The sequence below is a fragment of the Anomaloglossus baeobatrachus genome, chromosome 3 (assembly GCF_048569485.1).
Source record: "Anomaloglossus baeobatrachus isolate aAnoBae1 chromosome 3, aAnoBae1.hap1, whole genome shotgun sequence".
NCBI lineage: Eukaryota > Metazoa > Chordata > Amphibia > Anura > Aromobatidae > Anomaloglossus > Anomaloglossus baeobatrachus.
Window position 1 is genome coordinate 469336380 of NC_134355.1, and position 20726 is coordinate 469357105.

Below are 20726 nucleotides of genomic sequence, written 5' to 3' on the forward strand. Positions count from 1 at the left end.
GTCACACATCGCGTCAGATAGCGTGCTGTGGTTGCCATGACTCACCACCGTGTGGGTCATGACGTCACGGTCACGTGATCGCGATCCGTGGGAGGTCTCTTTTCAAGCGTCCGTAGCAACTGCAGTCATGCGCCGCTAATGGGATTAGTCTGTTTCCTGGTGTGACGTTTGAATGCAATCAGGTTTTGGCACCTCTTATTGGTTATCTGATGTTTATAATCTGCTCGCCCCTCACCTCTGACACGCTCCTTGAGAAAGCTGTTTGTGAAACACGTGTCGGAGTGCGAGGGTCACGGCAGGATACTTCCCAGTCAGGTGATGTAATATTATGATATTATCATGTATTTTGTCAGCCTAATTACACTAATCTCTAGTTGATTTTTGGACTTGCATGGTTTGTGCGGTCGTTATCATAGATGGTTTGTTGCTGCACATTGTATGTTTCTAAGTGTCATGAATTCTATGTAATCTGTGAGCCTGAGCAGGCTCTGCTGACACCACCTTGTGCGTTCATTAATTTATACTGCATTCAATGGAATTGATTCGTGCTTAGGGAACCTCCATACTCTTTTATTTATTTATTCTTATGAGTACAGATTATTCATGGAGGAACCCTGCATGAAAAAATCTATGCACTGCAGATGAAAAAACGCAGGTGGAACCGCAGAGTCTGCTCTTGGTCCATATGGCATATGATACTTGTCTTAAATTATATATGTGGAGACTTGTGCAGCAATGAATATGGTATACTGGTATTAATAATTGGTATAATCACTAGATTCATTTAATATTTGGTTTTTGGCTGTAATCAGATATACATTTACCTGCCTGGGTGTAAATATCCCAGTTACTAATATAGGGATCTAATTATGTGCCTGTCCGTGCCTCTCTTTTATACGGTACCTTTTTTGCTAAAATATTTTAAAAAAATATGTTTAAATAAAGATTGATTTTATTGAAAAATGGCGTTACTCCTTAATTTGGTCATCTAGGGATGTCCAATAAATGTGTATAAATCATGTATCTTGGAGTGCTAGTAGGTAACTAATAGGACATGAGGTTGTTAATTGTATATTTTTGCTGTTTTTTGAACAGTTGGTCCCATTCCACAATGGATTTCAAAGCCAGGGAAACCAGCTGGCTGTCCAAAGCCTCTACTATATTTAGCAAGGGTACCGGTGTGATTTTACCCCAGTCATCATGCAAAGATAGTATCAAGAGATACAGGAATGTTTTACATAAAAAAACAAAAATTTGGTGGACAAGTAACTCCCTTGAGCGATATTGTGAGCAAGAAATCATCCCCCGGGGTCTTAGGATTCATTTATATCCTAGCTTTGATCTGGAGCAGGAAGATTTGATCCTAAGATGGCAGAAGGCTGCTGCAAAATGTTCGTTTGAATTTATGAAAATTATAAACGAAAAGAATAAAATTACCTTGCTTAAATTAGAGGAGGAGATAAAGGAACTTGAGGAGGGCCTTCAAAAAGATCTATCTAAGGATGACCTACAAGAACTTTTTGCGAGCCTGGATAAGGATTTTGAACGGTGGGAGAAGGAGATCAGCACTGATAAATTGAAAAAATATCAGCGCGATATCCAAGATTTTGAGAGTAAAAAAATTTATAAATGGCAGATAAAGAAGGAATCCAAGATGGCTACTTCCAGATTTGCCTCTAATCAATCGTTGAATTCTGCATCTGAGAGCAATGTGTCTACAAGCGGCTCAGAAGGTCCCAGAGATCCCTCATATAATGGATACAGAGGGAAACGTAAAGGATATGATATCTTCAATCCGAGGGACAAACGTAAGGATGGGCCGCAGGTAATTAATCTTTCTCAACACATGCTCTCAGATGTACAAATTTCTTTATTAGAAAAGGGATTAACTTTTTCCCCTTCTAATCCCCTAGACGCGTTCACAGCGGTGAAAGATATTCACCTTTTTTCAAGAAAAATCCTGCTTAAAAAATTGCATCATAAGACTCAAGCTTCTGATATCTTCACCACTAGGGAGGAGCAAGAGGCACTTTCAATTTTACAATCTTTGGAGGAGGAGAGCTCAGAGAATGAGGTTGGTAATTTCCCGTTACAGCTTATGAATAAATCTAAAAAATTCCCAAGCTTGAGTATTTGTCCGGCCTTAGAGGTGTTTACGAAAATGGTCTCTCAAGAAATTGAAGAGTTGGCCGCCTCACCTTCACCAGCCCGGAATCTTACTAAAGATGAGTGGGCTGGTTTGAAAGAGTTACAATCCTGGCGGGATGTCATTATCAAGCCAGCTGATAAAGGCGGCAACCTTGTTATTTGGCCGTGTGACAAGTATGAAGAGCAGGCTAACAAATTGTTGGGAGATACTAAATGTTACCGGAAATTACCATATAATCCCACCTCTACTTTTCATAGCTCCTTAGTTGTGATCTTGGAACAAGCATATGACAAGGGAATTATTCCCAAAAAATTCCTTGATACTGTTAAGAAACTTCATCCACGTCTCCCGGCTTTGTACCTGATTCCAAAAATTCACAAGGATCCAATTAATCCCCCTGGCAGACCCATAATATCTGGGAATGGTAGCCTCATTGAATTGGTGTGTCAAGTAATTGACTATTATTTGAAGCCGTTGGTATGTGAGTTACCATCTTACATTCAGGATACCACGGCAGCGCTCAGACGTCTGGATGGGATTCACCTGGAGGATAATATGATGATGGTGTCTGCTGACATTGAATCTCTATATACCTCCATTAGGCATCCGGATGGTCTGAGGGCTGTCTCTTGGTACCTTGAGTCTAGTAATATTGCACGTCCCACGGCGGACTTGATTTTAGTCTTACTTGAGTATATACTGACACATAACATCTTCATATTCAATGGAAAGGTGTATCTACAAACCCAGGGTACTGCCATGGGTGCCTGCTGTGCACCATCCTACGCCAACCTTTTTTTGGGGGCGTGGGAGCGGCAGATTTTTGTGAGTGACAACAATCTATGTACTCATCAGGTTTTGAATTGGATCAGGTATATAGATGATGTGTGGTTTATTTGGGAGGGTGATGTGGTTGGTTTACAGGAATTCATGCAGAGTTTGAATCAAAACAATCTAAATATCAAACTCACATTTGAGTATGGCCGTGAAATCAATTTTTTGGATTTGAAAATTGTGGCATCATCGGACGGTTTGTTGTCCACTCAGGTCTTCCGTAAACCAACCGCCACTAATTCCTTACTACTGGCATCATCTGCACACCCTAAAAATACCATCAAGGGGATTCCTGTCGGCCAGTTCCTCAGGGTTAGGAGAATTTGCTCCGATGATTCAAGTTTTATGACTCACTCTGAGGAGCTGGCCCATAGATTTGAATCAAGAGGTTATAGTCGGAGGACAATAAGGCATGGTTTTAGGAGAGCAGTGGGGTCGTCCAGAAACTCTCTCCTTTTTTCCAACACGGTGAAAACAACAAATAATGACCAGACAGTGCGTCTTATTACCACTTACAATAATAAGTGGGATAAAATGAGGACAGTAGTCCAGAAACATTGGAATATTTTACTGACGGATCCGGTTCTAAAAAGAATTCTCCCATCACGACCATCTATTGTGGCTAAACGTGGTAAAAACTTGAGGGACATGCTTGTTCATAGTAACTATGAACCATTTCAAACAAGCATGTCCAGCCAACCATTGCCAGTTGGTTTTTTCCCATGTGGCCTTTGCAAGGCGTGTGCCAATCTTGTTAAGTCCAAGAAGTTTCACAATTTTGATGGATCACGTGAGTTCGATATTAGACATCGGATCACGTGTTCCTCAAAAGGTGTGATTTACAGGATTGAATGCCCATGCAAAAGGGTATATATTGGACTTACCACGAGGGAGTTGAAAATTAGAATTCGTGAGCACTGTCTGGACATTGAGAAAGCTAAAAGCATCACCGATGAAAATTTGTTAAAAACCATTCCAAGACATTATAAAAAGTATCATGGATGTAATTCCTCCTTGTTGAAAGCGAAAGGTATTGATTTAGTGTCTCTCGGTACCAGAGGGGGGGATCTTGGTAAGCTTCTTGCCCAGGTTGAAAGTAAGTGGATTTATAGGCTGGGAACCTTGACTCCTAATGGGCTGAACGAAAATATGGGATTTTCAGCCTTCCTGTAATCAACCTGGTTGTATCCAAAAAAGAGGGAGGTTTTCTGAGGTGTTTGTTCTCATGATATTTTGTAGTTTCTTGTGTCTCCTGTATCCTTCGCGTATGGATGCCTGGGTTTTAGTTAGATGTGTTTGGTGGGTTTTGTTTTTTATTATTTTAATCGTTTATTTTTTTAGTTCATTTAGGTCACCATATATTCGGGTTAATTTCACCAATGGAGTGTGCTGTTTCTACATGTCCTGGGAAGGTTTCGTGTGATGACCGTTGGTGTCTAGGGGAAGGAGCTACTCTTTCAAGTCGTCCGACAGGATCATTATATATTATATGAACAAGTGTTATGGAGTAGTGTTCTCTTTAATTATTTTGTATTGACTGTATGTTATAATGGGGTGTTTTCTCTAGAATTTGTAAATCCATTTATGACTGTATAATAATATGATCTCCTCCTATGTAAAGACGTGCCCTTGACTGTATAGGTCTCTATCATATTGATTGTATGTTATAATGGGGTGTTTTTTGTAAAATTATATATCTTTGCATAATAATATGGTTCCCTTCTATTTAATGATGTGCCTTTTTGCAGTCGATTGCATAGTTTTTCTGACAATAAGTTTTTTGAATGATCGAAATCTTCCTGTCCTGTTGTGTGTATTATTTTCTAAGTATCACAGATTACCCAGTGCGCATGACTCCTACTGCTGCCGACTGACCGTCACACATCGCGTCAGATAGCGTGCTGTGGTTGCCATGACTCACCACCGTGTGGGTCATGACGTCACGGTCACGTGATCGCGATCCGTGGGAGGTCTCTTTTCAAGCGTCCGTAGCAACTGCAGTCATGCGCCGCTAATGGGATTAGTCTGTTTCCTGGTGTGACGTTTGAATGCAATCAGGTTTTGGCACCTCTTATTGGTTATCTGATGTTTATAATCTGCTCGCCCCTCACCTCTGACACGCTCCTTGAGAAAGCTGTTTGTGAAACACGTGTCGGAGTGCGAGGGTCACGGCAGGATACTTCCCAGTCAGGTGATGTAATATTATGATATTATCATGTATTTTGTCAGCCTAATTACACTAATCTCTAGTTGATTTTTGGACTTGCATGGTTTGTGCGGTCGTTATCATAGATGGTTTGTTGCTGCACATTGTATGTTTCTAAGTGTCATGAATTCTATGTAATCTGTGAGCCTGAGCAGGCTCTGCTGACACCACCTTGTGCGTTCATTAATTTATACTGCATTCAATGGAATTGATTCGTGCTTAGGGAACCTCCATACTCTTTTATTTATTTATTCTTATGAGTACAGATTATTCATGGAGGAACCCTGCATGAAAAAATCTATGCACTGCAGATGAAAAAACGCAGGTGGAACCGCAGAGTCTGCTCTTGGTCCATATGGCATATGATACTTGTCTTAAATTATATATGTGGAGACTTGTGCAGCAATGAATATGGTATACTGGTATTAATAATTGGTATAATCACTAGATTCATTTAATATTTGGTTTTTGGCTGTAATCAGATATACATTTACCTGCCTGGGTGTAAATATCCCAGTTACTAATATAGGGATCTAATTATGTGCCTGTCCGTGCCTCTCTTTTATACGGTACCTTTTTTGCTAAAATATTTTAAAAAAATATGTTTAAATAAAGATTGATTTTATTGAAAAATGGCGTTACTCCTTAATTTGGTCATCTAGGGATGTCCAATAAATGTGTATAAATCATGTATCTTGGAGTGCTAGTAGGTAACTAATAGGACATGAGGTTGTTAACAGAATTCAAGTGCAGATTGTAACGTTTAATTTGAAGGTTTGAACAAAAATATCTGATAGAAATTGTAGGAATTGTACACATTTCTTTACAAACACTCCACATTTTAGGAGGTCAAAAGTAATTGGACAAATAAACCAAACCCAAACAAAATATTTTTATTTTCAATATTTTGTTGCGAATCCTTTGGAGGCAATCACTGCCTTAAGTCTGGAACCCATGGACATCACCAAACGCTGGGTTTCCTCCTTCTTAATGCTTTGCCAGGCCTTTACAGCCGGAACCTTCAGGTCTTGCTTGTTTGTGGGTCTTTCCGTCTTAAGTCTGGATTTGAGCAAGTGAAATGCATGCTCAATTGGGTTAAGATCTGGTGATTGACTTGGCCATTGCAGAATGTTCCACTTTTTTGCACTCATGAACTCCTGGGTAGCTTTGGCTGTATGCTTGGGGTCATTGTCCATCTGTACTATGAAGCGCCATCCGATCAACTTTGCGGCATTTGGCTGAATCTGGGCTGAAAGTATATCCCTGTACACTTCAGAATTCATCCGGCTACTCTTGTCTGCTGTTATGTCATCAATAAACACAAGTGACCCAGTGCCATTGAAAGCCATGCATGCCCATGCCATCACGTTGCCTCCACCATGTTTTACAGAGGATGTGGTGTGCCTTGGATCATGTGCCGTTCCCTTTCTTCTCCAAACTTTTTTCTTCCCATCATTCTGGTACAGGTTGATCTTTGTCTCATCTGTCCATAGAATACTTTTCCAGAACTGAGCTGGCTTCATGAGGTGTTTTTCAGCAAATTTAACTCTGGCCTGTCTATTTTTGGAATTGATGAATGGTTTGCATCTAGATGTGAACCCTTTGTATTTACTTTCATGGAGTCTTCTCTTTACTGTTGACTTAGAGACAGATACACCTACTTCACTGAGAGTGTTCTGGACTTCAGTTGATGTTGTGAACAGGTTCTTCTTCACCAAAGAAAGTATGCGGCGATCATCCACCACTGTTGTCATCCGTGGACGCCCAGGCCTTTTTGAGTTCCCAAGCTCACCAGTCAATTCCTTTTTTCTCAGAATGTACCCGACTGTTGATTTTGCTACTCCAAGCATGTCTGCTATCTCTCTGATGGATTTTTTCTTTTTTTTCAGCCTCAGGATGTTCTGCTTCACCTCAATTGAGAGTTCCTTAGACCGCATGTTGTCTGGTCACAGCAACAGCTTCCAAATGCAAAACCACACACCTGTAATCAACCCCAGACCTTTTAACTACTTCATTGATTACAGGTTAACGAGGGAGACGCCTTCAGAGTTAATTGCAGCCCTTAGAGTCCCTTGTCCAATTACTTTTGGTCCCTTGAAAAAGAGGAGGCTATGCATTACAGAACTATGATTCCTAAACCCTTTCTCCGATTTGGATGTGAAAACTCTCATATTGCAGCTGGGAGTGTGCACTTTCAGCCCATATTATATATATAATTGTATTTCTGAACATGTTTTTGTAAACAGCTAAAATACCAAAACTTGTGTTACTGTCCAAATATTTCTGGCCCTGACTGTATAAATGTATCATTTTATTCAGCTTCCTATGACCTACATACCTATATAGATGGCTTAGAAGGGTTAATTCTACTGACAAATTCCTTTAACCCCTCGTGACCTAGGACGTAACGGTTCATTCTAAATCATGAAGGGGCAATCACTGCTGGCTGCTGCTGTATGCCAGTGGTGATCCCCGCAGATGTCTGCTGATTTGAACAGCAGAAATCTGTGCCTCGCAGGCGCAGGTGGATCCATGATCCAACCGCGCCTGTGAAACCCTTAGATTGCGCTGTCAAAATGTGACATAGTGATTTAAATAGCCATGGTGGGGATATCGCCTTTCCCCGCCGTGATCGGAGGCCCCGTGACGTGACCAGGGGGAGCCAATGGTTGCCATGGTAGTGATGGGTCAAATGATGACTCCTGTCATTATCATGGCATAACTCCTGTTACAGCCGGCAGAGCAGCGGCTGTAATAAGAATGCAGCATTTCTCCTGATCAGAGGTGTGCAGCTCTGATCAACAGAAATGAATGAGCGATCAGACTGCTGATCCATATAGCGCCCTAAGGGAACTAGTAAGATAAAATAAAGTAAAAATAAGTTTAAAAAAAAAATAAAAAACCTAAAAGTTCAAATCACCCCCCATTCGTCCCATTGAAAATTTAAAGGGTTAAAAAATGTAAAAAATATACATATTTGGTATCACCGCATTCAGAAATGCCCATTCTATCAAGATATAAAATCAATTAATCTGATCGGTAAATGGCATAGCAGCAAAAAAATTCCAAACAAAAAAAAAATTATGTTAACAGGCGATCAAAATGTAGCTTCTGCGCAAAAATGGTACCATTAAAAACGTCAGCTTGTGATGAAAAAAATAAACCATCACTGAGGCCCATATCTCAAAAAATAAAAACACTACGGGTCACAGAAAATGGCGCAAAAAGTGCACCACCTTTTTTGGACAAACTTCTGAATTTTTTCTAACTCCTTAGATGAAAGTAAACCTATACATGTTTGGTATCTACAAACTCGCAACAACCTGAGACATCTCACTGACACATCAGATTTACCATATAGCGAACACAGTGAATAAAATACCTCCAAAACAATCGTGCAATTGCACTTTTTTTGCAGTTTTTCAGAACTTAGAATCCTTTTGCTATTTTTCAGTACAATATATAGTAAAACTTATGGTTTTATTTAAAAGTAGAACTCGTCCCGTAGTAAACAAACCCTTAAATGGCAAGATTGATGGAAAAATAAAAAAGTTACGGCTCTCGGAAGAAGGGGAGCAAAAAAAACAAAAACAAAAAAATGGAAAGTCAAAAGGTTACCATGAATAGAAAACATACATGTGTATGTAAATTTATGCCTAAAGAACTTTAGCTCAATTTGCAAAAAAACTAAGATCTCATGATATTATGACTGATATTGCTAGGAATGTGGAATGAGAAAGCAAAAATAATCTTCTGGCCATGTGAACAAGTGCATCACCAAAGATTCCATGTGTATCTGCATGATTTATGTGCATGTGCATTTTTTTTATGCTTGTGTACATATGTATACTATTTATTGGTGCATGTGTAATGTATTAACACATTTGTATTGTATTTCGGTATGTGTGTGTATTTGTGTCTAATGTGAGCATGCATGTAAATATGTGTGCATACGCATGATGGAGTAGGGGGCCAGGTACACAGTCTGCACAGGGACCCTTCGCTGTCCTCCCATGTTATAGTCAAAAAAGTTGTGGTTGCAGTTGATTTTGTCTCCATGTAATTAACAATGCGTGAAAATCTACATTTTAAAAAGCTTTTAGGATTGTTATGAGAAGGGGAGAAAAGCCCTGTACATACAACAAAGAAACACGACATTCGGGGAAAATCCTGCCTGATTACTATGGTAGGGGAGTAACCAATTTATTAATTAATTCTGTCTAAATGACCACATGCACTTTGGTAACTATGATATAATAGGTTAGATGATCTCCCTACACAAAATATATGTCAGGACCTAAATAACTAGAAGACATTGCTTTTTCACTACTAATTGTTTGTCATGAATAATTCAGTCCATCCATTTGTTTCTCACTGTAATTTAGAATACAAGATCGTGTTATCATGTGATTTTACGTCATTACTCTTTCAGGGATCTTGTCACAGCATAAACAGCTGCTCCGTTATCTTGTTATTGGATTACAGTAACCCATTGGTTGCTGGGCTAGATGGTCTACATGGCTGTTCCTCTTGGTAACTATGCTTTAAAAAAAAGTATCATGCCATAAAATAGAAAAAAGAAAAAAATAATATTGGACAATAAAATAAATTTACTTTCTTGACTATCTCATTCCTATATGTTTCACTACTTCACCTAGCCACTGAAAGTAAAAGGGTTTCCTGACTATATAAAATAACAGGTTTTTAGATCTGTAGGAAAATATACATTCATTTGTACGATACCATATTATTAGATTTTACAAGTCACCTTTGAAATTCAAAAGACTGAGGTCATAATATGATCTCAATGATTTAAAGGGGTTGTTCGATTTGGCAGTAAACTCATTTAACAACAAGCCTGTAGATCCAGAGGCTCTGTTTGGAAGTCACAGGGCATCTGCAGATTGTGATAGGCTGCAGAGCTTAGTAGACTGGACGAGAAGTCCTGTGACTTCCAAATGGAGTACACATGACTTTCAAAGCTGGTACAGACCTCTGGAGCTGCCTGCGCTGTATCCGCAGGAGCAGTGGAAGGTGACAATGCCTCTGTTTATTATTTTTAAACCATCATTATTTAAAAAAAAATCTTTATTTAAAAATATATCTTTAACATTTGAGTAGAAAGAGGTTAATCCAAAAGCTAAGCTCTATATACCATATTTTGAGGACTATAGGACACACCTTACTATGACACCAGGTTTTTTTACAAAGAGAAAAATAGAAAAAAAATATTTCCTACTAAATAGAACTTGCCTGGTGGGGTAAAGAACTGGAAGAATCAAGAGCACTCATTTTAATTCACCAGCCTGGAATGGTGTCATGGACTTTTCTCAGTTGCAGGTTTTGGTGCTTGGTTCTGAGTCTGAGTCTCACTTTGTTTTGTGGGACTCAGATTATTAAATGGATTCACTTTCCTTTGGGGAGGAGAGGGTTAATGCCAGGTTTCCTTCCAACAGCTTCTGTCTTCTGGTCAGGTGTTTCCAGTTCGACCATGCCCAGGTCCTATATACACCCTCAACGTCCACCAGAGGGTGCCGGTTATTTCATGTCATTTGGAAGTTGAGCCAGGAGGTGTAAGGAGCTGTTGTAACTCTCTCAGTTGTGCTTTTTGCTGCAGCATTTTCAGGTGTGTTTGTTCAGGTTTGGAAGTTACCCAGTAAACTGCTTATTCCCCCCCCATTTATGTTTTTTCCCCTCTTGCACTTTTAGTGGTTCCTTTGTGTGTGGTTGCCGTGTGTACGAGTTATTATACTTGTTACCCCTGTTTGTCTATTTTTTTAGTTGGTGGGGTGTAGTCTCCTGTTCGTGCCCACTCCTCCCAGGTGGTGGGTTGTGGAGGGGGGGATGGTCATAACATCAGGGGCAAAGACAGGAGATAGGGCCTAGGTTGGAGGCCTGGACCTCCCTACCATTAAGGGTACCTCTGGATGGTAGTGTGAGCATAGAGGCCTTAGCCTTAGGACCAGTATAGGCGTCCTTGGGTTCACTAAAGACATCCGTAACAAATGGGGAGGTAGTAAATCTATTAGTGTTTTTCTACAGCATGTGTATTATATACATATAACTTTACAGCACGAACATTATCTTCATTCTCTACACACAACCCCGCTGCATTGACAGCAAACACATACTCAGCTCTGAGATATATTTTTTATATATATATATATATATATATATATATATATATATATGCGCACTAACAAACACAATTCAGCTTAAACAAACTTTTTTTTATCTCTACTAGCTAACACGGTACAAATATATATTTTACCTGTTGTAAACTACTAGAATAGACTCTGAGCATGTATACAAATATTAATTCATTAAGGACATAAAAAACACATGACATGGTCATGTAATGCAGAACAGCACAGATAGAATGGACGCACAATGTTATTGGGTAATACCTTTTGCGCCTAAAACTGTGACATTTTTCAGTCAATGTTACTGTATGTTATACAGTCTTAGATAATAAAATAAAAAAAATCTTACTTTTTTAGAAAATTAAGAATCTTGAATGTTTTTACTTGGGAGTCTTATGAGTCTTAAAAGGTGCTTTACACGATGCGACATCGCTAACGATATATATCGTCGGGGTCACGGTGTTTCTGCCGAACATCCGGCGTCGTTAGCGACATTGCAGCATCTGACAGCTAGGAGCGACGAATAACGATTGCAAAAACGACAAAAAACGTTGATCGTTGACACGTCGCTCCTTTTCATAATATCGTTGCTGCTGCAGGTACGATGTTGTTCGTCGTTCCTGCGGCACCACACATTGCTACATGTGACACCGCAGGAACGACGAACATCTCCTACCTGTGTCCACCGGCAATGAGGAAGGAGGTGGGCGGGATCTTCCGCCCGCTCATCTCCGCCCCTCCGCTTCTATTGGATGGCTGCCGTGTGACGTTGCTGGAGGAGGCGGTTCGCCGGCCAGAGCGACGTCGCAGGGAAGGTAAGTCTGTGTGACAGGTGTAAGCGATGTTGTGCGGCATGGGCAGCGATTTGCCCGTGTCGTACAACCGACAGGGGCGCTAGCGAGATCGCAGTGTGTAAAGTGCACTTTAGGCTAAGTGCACATGCTGCTTTTGTTTTGCTTGCAGATTTTGTTGGCGAAAAAAGAAGCAGCATGTCAATTGTTTCTGCGTTTTATATCTGCGTTTCTATAATCCCCTGCAATGCTTTATCACTACAGGGAATTATATTGCGGTATTTCACCTCACACACCATGCATACAGTAGCTCAGTAACCCGGGGTCGTCATGGTGACAACCCAGGGTTTCCATGGCAGCGATCAGGTCCCTGTCATCACATTACAGGAACCCAATCGCCAGGGTGAGGTAAGTGATTCCCCTCCCTTGCTCCTGAATTCTGCAAAAATCTGCTCATAAAAAAGCAAAGTGTCCACATAGTCTTAAGCGGGCTTTACACGCTACGATATTTCTAGCAATTGCTAGCGATATCGTACGCAAAAGCACCCGCTCCCGTCGTGCATGCAATATCGTGTGATCGCTGCCGCAGCGAACATTATCTCTACAGCAGCGTCACACGCACTTACCTTGTCGGCGTCGTCGCTTGACTGCCGAACAATCCCTCCCTCAAGGGGGAGATGCGTTCAGCGTCACGGCGGCGTCACAAAGAGGCCGGACAATCAAAGCGGAGGGGCGGAGATGAGCTGGACGAACATCCCGCCCACCTCCTTCCTTCTTCATTGCGGGCGGGACGCAGGTAAGGAGATGTTCCTCGCTCTTGTGGTGTCACACACAGCGATGTATGCTGCCGCAAGAACGAGTAACAACTACTATAAACAACCATTAACAATTTTTGGTTTTAGAACGACCTCTCCATGGTGAATGATTTTCACCACTTTGGAGGACGTTTAAGGTCACTGGTAAGTGTTACACGCTGTGATACTGTTAATAACGCCGGATGTGCGTCACTAACGACGTGGCCCCGACGATAAAACATTAACGATATCGTAGCGTGTAAAGCCCCCTTTAGGCCTCAGGAACAGGAAAAAGCTACATTCAGAGCCTTTACAGTGGCCAGTGGGATATCAAATGTAATCGTTTGGGGTCTATGGATGGTGAGTTTATAGAGAGGTGGGAAGGGAATGCAAAATTGAGGAAGCAGAAACAATTTGCAGATTGAAGAATGTGTCATGGTAGTTTGGGCCAAATGGAGAATAGGAATGAGAATGTCTACAACCAGTTAATATATTAACGTATGCAATTTATAAAGTACCTATGTAGTCACTGTGTGGTGATAGCAATATTCTTAGTATAGTATCTTTTATTTAGCAGCAATATAGCAGTATTATTAGTAGAGATGGTCGAATCCATTCACATGATCCAGTCTAATGCACAGGTCAGTGATCTGTGACGGCTGGATTATTAGAGGCCTACAAATCTCCTTACCTTCTGTCATTCTCTTCTTTTAATTAGCCAGGCTGGCCCAACGTCGGGTGTGCAGTGGTCACAGATTACTGATCTGGGCAATGGACCAGAGTCCTGCAAATTAATTCTCCCATCTCTTATTACTAGGTTACTATGCAGTATGGGTAAGGTGTGTTGGTGTTATTTGTTCTTATATAGTAGTAGTAATATTAGACATGATACACTGATTTTTTTTACTACAATAAGTATGGTATAATGTGTTACTTGCTCAGTTATATTATTTGGTAGCTGTATGACTGTATTATTTACAGATATGTTATCATAAATATAAATTTCTCCAATAGCTATATAGTCATCTTGTCTTAAATATTCTTTTTTTGTGGGGGATTATCATCCATAGCAACAGTCCTACAAGCTGTGCACTCAAGATGCCAGCTTGTGGGGTTGGACCAGATATATAAAGTTGTCTACAGTTCTGCATTATTGTGCCTCCGCACAGACCTATAATTTCTCCTAGGAAGACCTCCACAATACAACAAGGCATGGAACATGTCACAATTATTTTTATCTGGATTCACACAGCGTCAAATCTGTATCTGCCCATATTATATATAATTACAACATGGATCCATAATATGGAAGAAGCAAGAAATCGAAGTGGAGTTTAAATTGTGCAACAATATCAATCTTTATTAAAAATGTACAAATAGTAAAGATGGAATAAAAACAAAAACAGTATAAACAGTTTAAATGCATCGATAGTGATACGAAAAAGTGCCTGTATCACACCAAGTATAGAAGAAACCCCACAATTGTAATAGGGGAATAGTCAACATATAAGTGAATCCAGCCGCAATGGCAAACAAGTAGGAGTACAATTGCCACTGGAGACTTACCAACTAATGTAGCTAGGTGAGGAATAGGCATAGGGTGGGTATAGGTTCTCTGTTATCATTTCGCAGCTATACCCACTTCTTCATGGGTCACATACTCTCCCCTTATGCCAGTTATGCCACTGATGATAAGCTTTACCTCAAAGGGGTTATCTACTACTAAGCAACCTCTTATTATTATTCACAGGATGCTGCATAAAATAAAAGAACACTATACTTACACTGATGCGTGAAAGGGTAACAATGATTTGAACTTTAGACTTTCAGGCTTCATATCTCACCACCCGCTACAGCTTTGAACATGAGACTGTTATCTTTTTATCAATAATTCATCTTGGCTATCTCATAATTTGACTTGTAACTATTTTGCACATGTTTAAGTGTGCAGATTCTTATCATGTCACTACATTGTTACTGTTTTGCTTGTGGTGGTGTAAAAATCTATTTCTTACTGTATACTTCAAATTACAAGCTTTTCTCACATACAATAATATCTCAATGGGTTATTATTATTATGTTTACCCACAAGCGAAATATCACTAGTTTGAAGTGAGGAGCAGCCATGAAAAAGATTTCCCAAGAATAGAGAAACAGCATCATCCAGCTTATTGAAAGTGGTCTCTCGGACAAGAAAATTGTCAAATAAATTGAAGTCCATCCATTCATTAAAAAGCCAAGAGGTTGACGTTCAGGTAAAATATCGGTCAACAAGTCGCCTCATCACAAGGTCTTTCTCTTCTGGCGCATCAAACATGACAGTGGAGGTGGCTCATATTTTTCATAATAGTGAGATCACAGACGTACATGCAAGCACAATGCAACACACGTTACACAAGTTTGAAATGGTGGCCTAAAAAAGGTGAAGGAACCTCAACTTCAATATTACCATAAGAAGCGTTGGCTCAAGCTTGCAAAAAAGTACAAAAAGGGGACAGTAGAAGATTAGAAATGTGTGTTTTGGAGCGATGAGACAAAAAGTCAATAGACTAGGCTCTGCTGGAAGAAACAAGGGAAAATGGGGGTACCAGAACAAAAAATTTAATGAACTGTCAAGGGATGGAGGAAGCCTTCTAATATGGGTGTTTTTCACAGCCAAAGGCGTTTGATACTTGACCATTGTCTCATTGCTGAACTATATGTGTGCATCCTGCAAAATGAGTTGCTTCATATTATGGGTATGAAAAGGACAATGTAATGTTCCAGCAAAATAATGACCCGAAGCATACATCCAGATTGACGAAGAGGTGTTCATTGACAATGAAGTAGAGGTGATGGATTGACCCACACAGTTCACAGAGATCAACCCAATCAAACACTTGTGGGTAGAGATGAAGAGAAAGCTGTATACAGTACATACTCAAGTGAGTCGACCAGTATGCACCAAAATTGAGAATATGTCCAATAGACCTGGGATCACATTTTGGTCAACACATGCGTAAATCTGATTGAGAGCATGCTTAAAAGGATTCAGGCAGTGTTGAAAGCCAAAAATGGATTTACAAAATACTAACAAAATAATAAAAATTAAAATTTAGATTATTAGTAGCAAAACAGTAACAATGCAGTGACATGACAAGAATCTGCATAATTAATCATATACTTAATAGTTTAAAATCAAATTTATGTATGATATAGCCAAGATGATTGTCCATAAAAGGAAGGTAGTCAAAAGGCTGCTTTACATGCTTCAATTTCTCGTGCGATCGTATTTGCAATCGCAACCACCCCCATCGTTTGTGCGGCATGGGCAATTTCTTGCCCGTGTTGCACAAAGTCGTAATCCCCTGTCACACGTACTTACCTCCCGAACGACCTCGCTGTGGGCGGCGAACATCCACTTCCTGAAAGGGGAGGGACTTTCGGCGTCACAGCGACGTCACACAGCAGCTGGCCAATAGAAGCGGAGGGGCGGAGATGAGCGGGACGTAAACATCCCGCCCATCTCCTTCCTTCCGCATTGCCGGCGGGAAGCAGGTAAGCTGTGTTCATCGTTCCCGGGGTGTCACACATAGAGATGTGTGCTGCTACGGGAACAATGAACAACCGGGCATTCGATTTTTTTGAAAATGAGCGACGTGTCAACGTGCTACGATAAGGTGAGTATTTTTGCTTGTTCACACTCGCTCGTAGCTGTCGCATGCTACGATATGTCAAACGATGCCGGATGTGCATCACTTACGACGTGACCCCGTCGACATATCGTTTGATATATTGTAGCGTGTAAAGCTCGCTTTACACTCAAAGCTGTAGTGGATAGTGAGATATGGAGCTTGAAATTCAAAAGTTCAAAACATTGTTGCCCTTTTACTCATCAGTGTACCTCCTAGACTGGTGTCATTCCTCAAATCTAAGAGCTAAGTCCCTTGCCAGTCACTTAACATAAACAATGTTATTTGACAACTGCAGCCAATCAATGGTTTCTGATGAGCTGCAAATTCCACTATTCATGCCGAGTGGAAGAACAGTGTCCTGGTATAATATCGATCAGTGATTGATAGTTGCCTGCAGTGGTTACATGATATTGTTTATGGTGTGCAGTTTGTGTGTGTGTGTGTATGTGTGTGTGTATGTGTGGGGTGTGTATGTGTATGTATGGTGTGTATTTGTAAGGGGGTGGACAAGCTGTCAGGTTCCCCATGAACATACCAATCATATTATTATAATGTTCTGATTTCAGCAATGTTTTCTAATGGTAATAAATGTTAATTTCCCTGTTGGCTGCAGTACTAACCACAGGCCCCAAAAGTTAACTGTCTTCTTCTTTACTCCTATATAGACTCTTTCTTAAAAGGACAGGGTTAAGGCTATGTGCACACGTAGCATATTTTCATGCAGTTACGCTGCAATCTGCACCGCAGCGTAACTGCATGTGTGGCGCCCTGGACTAGCCAGGTCGTCACAGATAACACTCAAACACCCCCACCCCCATTAGACAGTGACACCAGCCAAACACAAAACCCTTGTTGCCTCCCTCCAGTGTCTGATGTCCACACCAGGTGGGGCGGAGCCAAGCGGTTGGCCCCACCCACCGAGGAGTTCACAGGCCTGGAGGCGGGAAAAGTGTGAGTTGGAAGTTGAAGTTTAGTCCAGGAGGTGGAAGTGAGAGGAGTAAACACTTGGGTGTCTGGGTTTGTGGCCCAGACACTGACAGCAAGGTTGGCAGACGGTGGTGGCCGTCTGCAGGAGTGGTGAAGCAACGCGGAACCGTAGGACCGGGGTTGGGCGTTGGCCCGTCGGTACAGATCGGGGAGCGAAGTGAAGCCAGAACACACAGGCAGGGCCATCGGACCCCGACCAGGCTTGGAGCCGCCGACAATAGTCAAATCCGAATGTGACCGGAAGCCCAGGGGTTTCCTAACAACCAAAGACCCGATAGAAGGCAACCGCCCACACCGTGAGGGTATACAGCTACCGCCTAAGGCTAAAGACCCAAGGGCCAGCGCCTGCGGGCAAACGGGCTCCTCCGGTATCCATACACCGGGGAGCGGACTACCGTTGGGGATCCATAGTAGTCAATCAAGTACATCAAGGTGCAGGGAAAGACAGCCGCCATCACCTGTCCGGGGAGAGACACTGCAGCCGGCTGCGGGACCCGTCCATCCAGCCGTTTGGTTTACTGAGGACTTTGTGCATCTCTTACTGAGTGAGTACACCCGTGCCATCCGGCACCGCGCCGCGCTGTCCCTGCAACCTGCACCTCACCAACCCAGCCTCCCCGTCACATCACCAGGCCCTGGAACCACCGACCCCCTACCCACGGAGGGGGAAAACAACATCCCTGCTGCTCCATACCATCGCTCCCGGGATCCTCGTCACCAACAGCGGTGGTGCCCATCTTCACCACGACCCGTGGGTGGCGTCACGGACTAAATCCCCCAAACCAACCACCCCTTTCACTCACGGGCGAGGAGCGCCGCTCAAGTCCCCGGATCCGGCCCACCGCTCGAGCCACCGAGCAGCAGCCGCAGCAACGCCGGACCCGAGCATTGGCGAGCGACCAGCAGCGGCGGCGTCCTCCCCGCCCGTGACACATGCATCCTGCGTCCCCAGCACAATCTATGAAGATTATGCAGGAGATGTGCGCACGTGGCGTCTTAGAGCGCAGCGCTTCGGCTGCTGCCCGAAGCGTGCGTTTCTAAGAAGTGACATGTCACTTCTTTCCTGCGCTCTGCATGCATCCCCCGCTCTCTCTATGGGAGGGGCTGCACTCAGAGCGCATGGAATCGGCTTTTTTTTTTCACTACGGACTCTTTCTGCAGCGATTTGAAGCGCACGTGTGCTGATCAAATCGCTGCAGAAATTTCTGCAAGGACAAACGCTACGTGCGCACATAGCCTAATACTTGGTCAGCCAAGGGGAGGGATGAGTGATAGAGACCAGGATGAGTCAGTTCCTGTTTGTAGAGCATTTTGTTGAAATGAGTAGGGCTGAGCGGATCCGAACTGTAAAAGTCCGGATCCACGCAATTTCAAAGATTTCCGGGTGCCGGATCCGGATCCGGAATTCCAGGTGTACGATCCTGTTCTGCCACTGGGGAAAATAATTTAAAAATAAAGAAAAAAGAAATAAAACAGCATTTCGTACTTACTGAGACTCGGTGTCATGGCGGCACACTGCTTCCGGGTCGTACATTCACTTCTTTTACTGTGCATCGTATACACACAGCTTTCCATGTTTTCCCACTGGCCGTCCTCTCGTCTGTGATTGGTTGCAGGAGGACGCGCCCCCAGCCTGCGACAGTATCTGCCGTGCAGTCATCGCAGCTGTCATTGTCTGCACAGCCAGCGGTCATGCTTTATGGCCGCTGGCTATGTAGCAGAGCTGAAGCGACGTGGGACCTCGTGTTTAAACGCCAAAGCTGCAGGGTGTTGGGAGTTAATAAAGAGGTGAAGGGGGGTGTGTGTTTTGTACTTTATTAAAATAAAGGATTTTTCTCTGTGTCTGTGTTTATTTACAGTCACTTACAGGTTAGTGTGATGCAGGTATCTCATGGACGCCTATGCCATCACACTAACGTAGGGCTTAGTAGCAGCTGTGAGCTGCTATTAACCCCTTATTACCCTGATTGCCACTGCTCCAGGGCAATCAAGAAAAGCCGGTATTGCACCTGGATTGTCACATCTAATAGATGCGGCATTACCGGGCAGCTGTGGGCTGAGACTACCAGCCCCCAGCCGGCATTATCTGTTTGAGGATGAAAATTAGGGGGGACTGCATGTCGTTTTTTTTAAATTATTTATTTAAATAATAATAAAAAAAGCCACATCCCTGACACAGCCGCACACACTTATGACAGGAGCATGCATTTGTTTCTGTGTACATGCACGCTCATGTTCAGAGAGCGCAGGCTGTGTCGGCTGATGTCATGTCAGACTTGTACGAGTCTGACAGCACATTACCGACACAGCCACACACACTTCTGACAGGAACGTGCATGTGTTTCTGAAAGACATGCATGTTCACCATACTGACCCGCAGACACTTCCAGTGCTTTCCCCACCCACCGGCCGTCCTGCCGTCTATGATTGGTTGCAGTCAGCTGCCACGCTGCCACTCAGGGTGGGGGCGCGTCTAGCTGCAACTAATTACATACAGGGTGGGCGGGGAAAACAATGAATATTGAACTGTCGGCTCCGGAAGGGAAATGCGTAACCCAGAAGGAGTGTGCCGCCATGACACAGCCTCGAGTGAGTACACTGTGCAAGCTTCTACCTCTGTATCCCTTCCACAAACATTTTTTAATTTACGGATTCTGGTCCCCATAGACTTATATGGGCACAGGAATCCGGAGCGGATCGGGATTTTTTTTTTCAAGCTGACGAGGATCCGCCGGTCCCGGATTTTGGCAGATTCAATTAGCCCTAGAAATGAGTAAACTATGTAGGAGTGAAGGACACCTTCAGAAAGAAGACAAGTGTTGAGTGTGTGGGGCAAGTACAAGGGAGCAAGTGACAGCAAGAATCTTTAGTGGTGACAAAGATCTAGTATACAGGCAAGTGGGTGATTCCTACTAGAAAGAGACTTTTGTGGTAGTGAGTCCAGTGTTGGCTAGACTTAGGGGATCTTAGAAAGGAAAAGGATCTGCTCAGCTGACGACACAAGAAGAGGGAAGTGACTCTAAAGGGTACTTTACACGCTGCGATATCGGTACCGATATCACTAGCGAGCGTACCCGCCCCTGTCGGCTGTGCGTCATGGGCAAATTGCTGCCCGTGGCGCACAACATCGCTTACACCCGTCACACGG

General features: G+C 42.6%; 1 protein-coding gene and 1 long non-coding RNA gene across 5 annotated transcripts in view; one reads left to right on the forward strand and one right to left on the reverse strand.

The window, feature by feature from the left end:
• The window catches only part of SOX2 (SRY-box transcription factor 2), a 1239357-nt gene that overhangs the window by 515676 nt on the left and 702955 nt on the right, over nucleotides 1-20726 (reverse strand). The window lies entirely within an intron of this gene.
• LOC142295443 (uncharacterized) lies at nucleotides 739-4404 on the forward strand. The gene is made up of 3 exons (XR_012751458.1): nucleotides 739-1825; nucleotides 1914-2074; nucleotides 4325-4404. It is a non-coding gene; the product is annotated as an uncharacterized LOC142295443 (long non-coding RNA).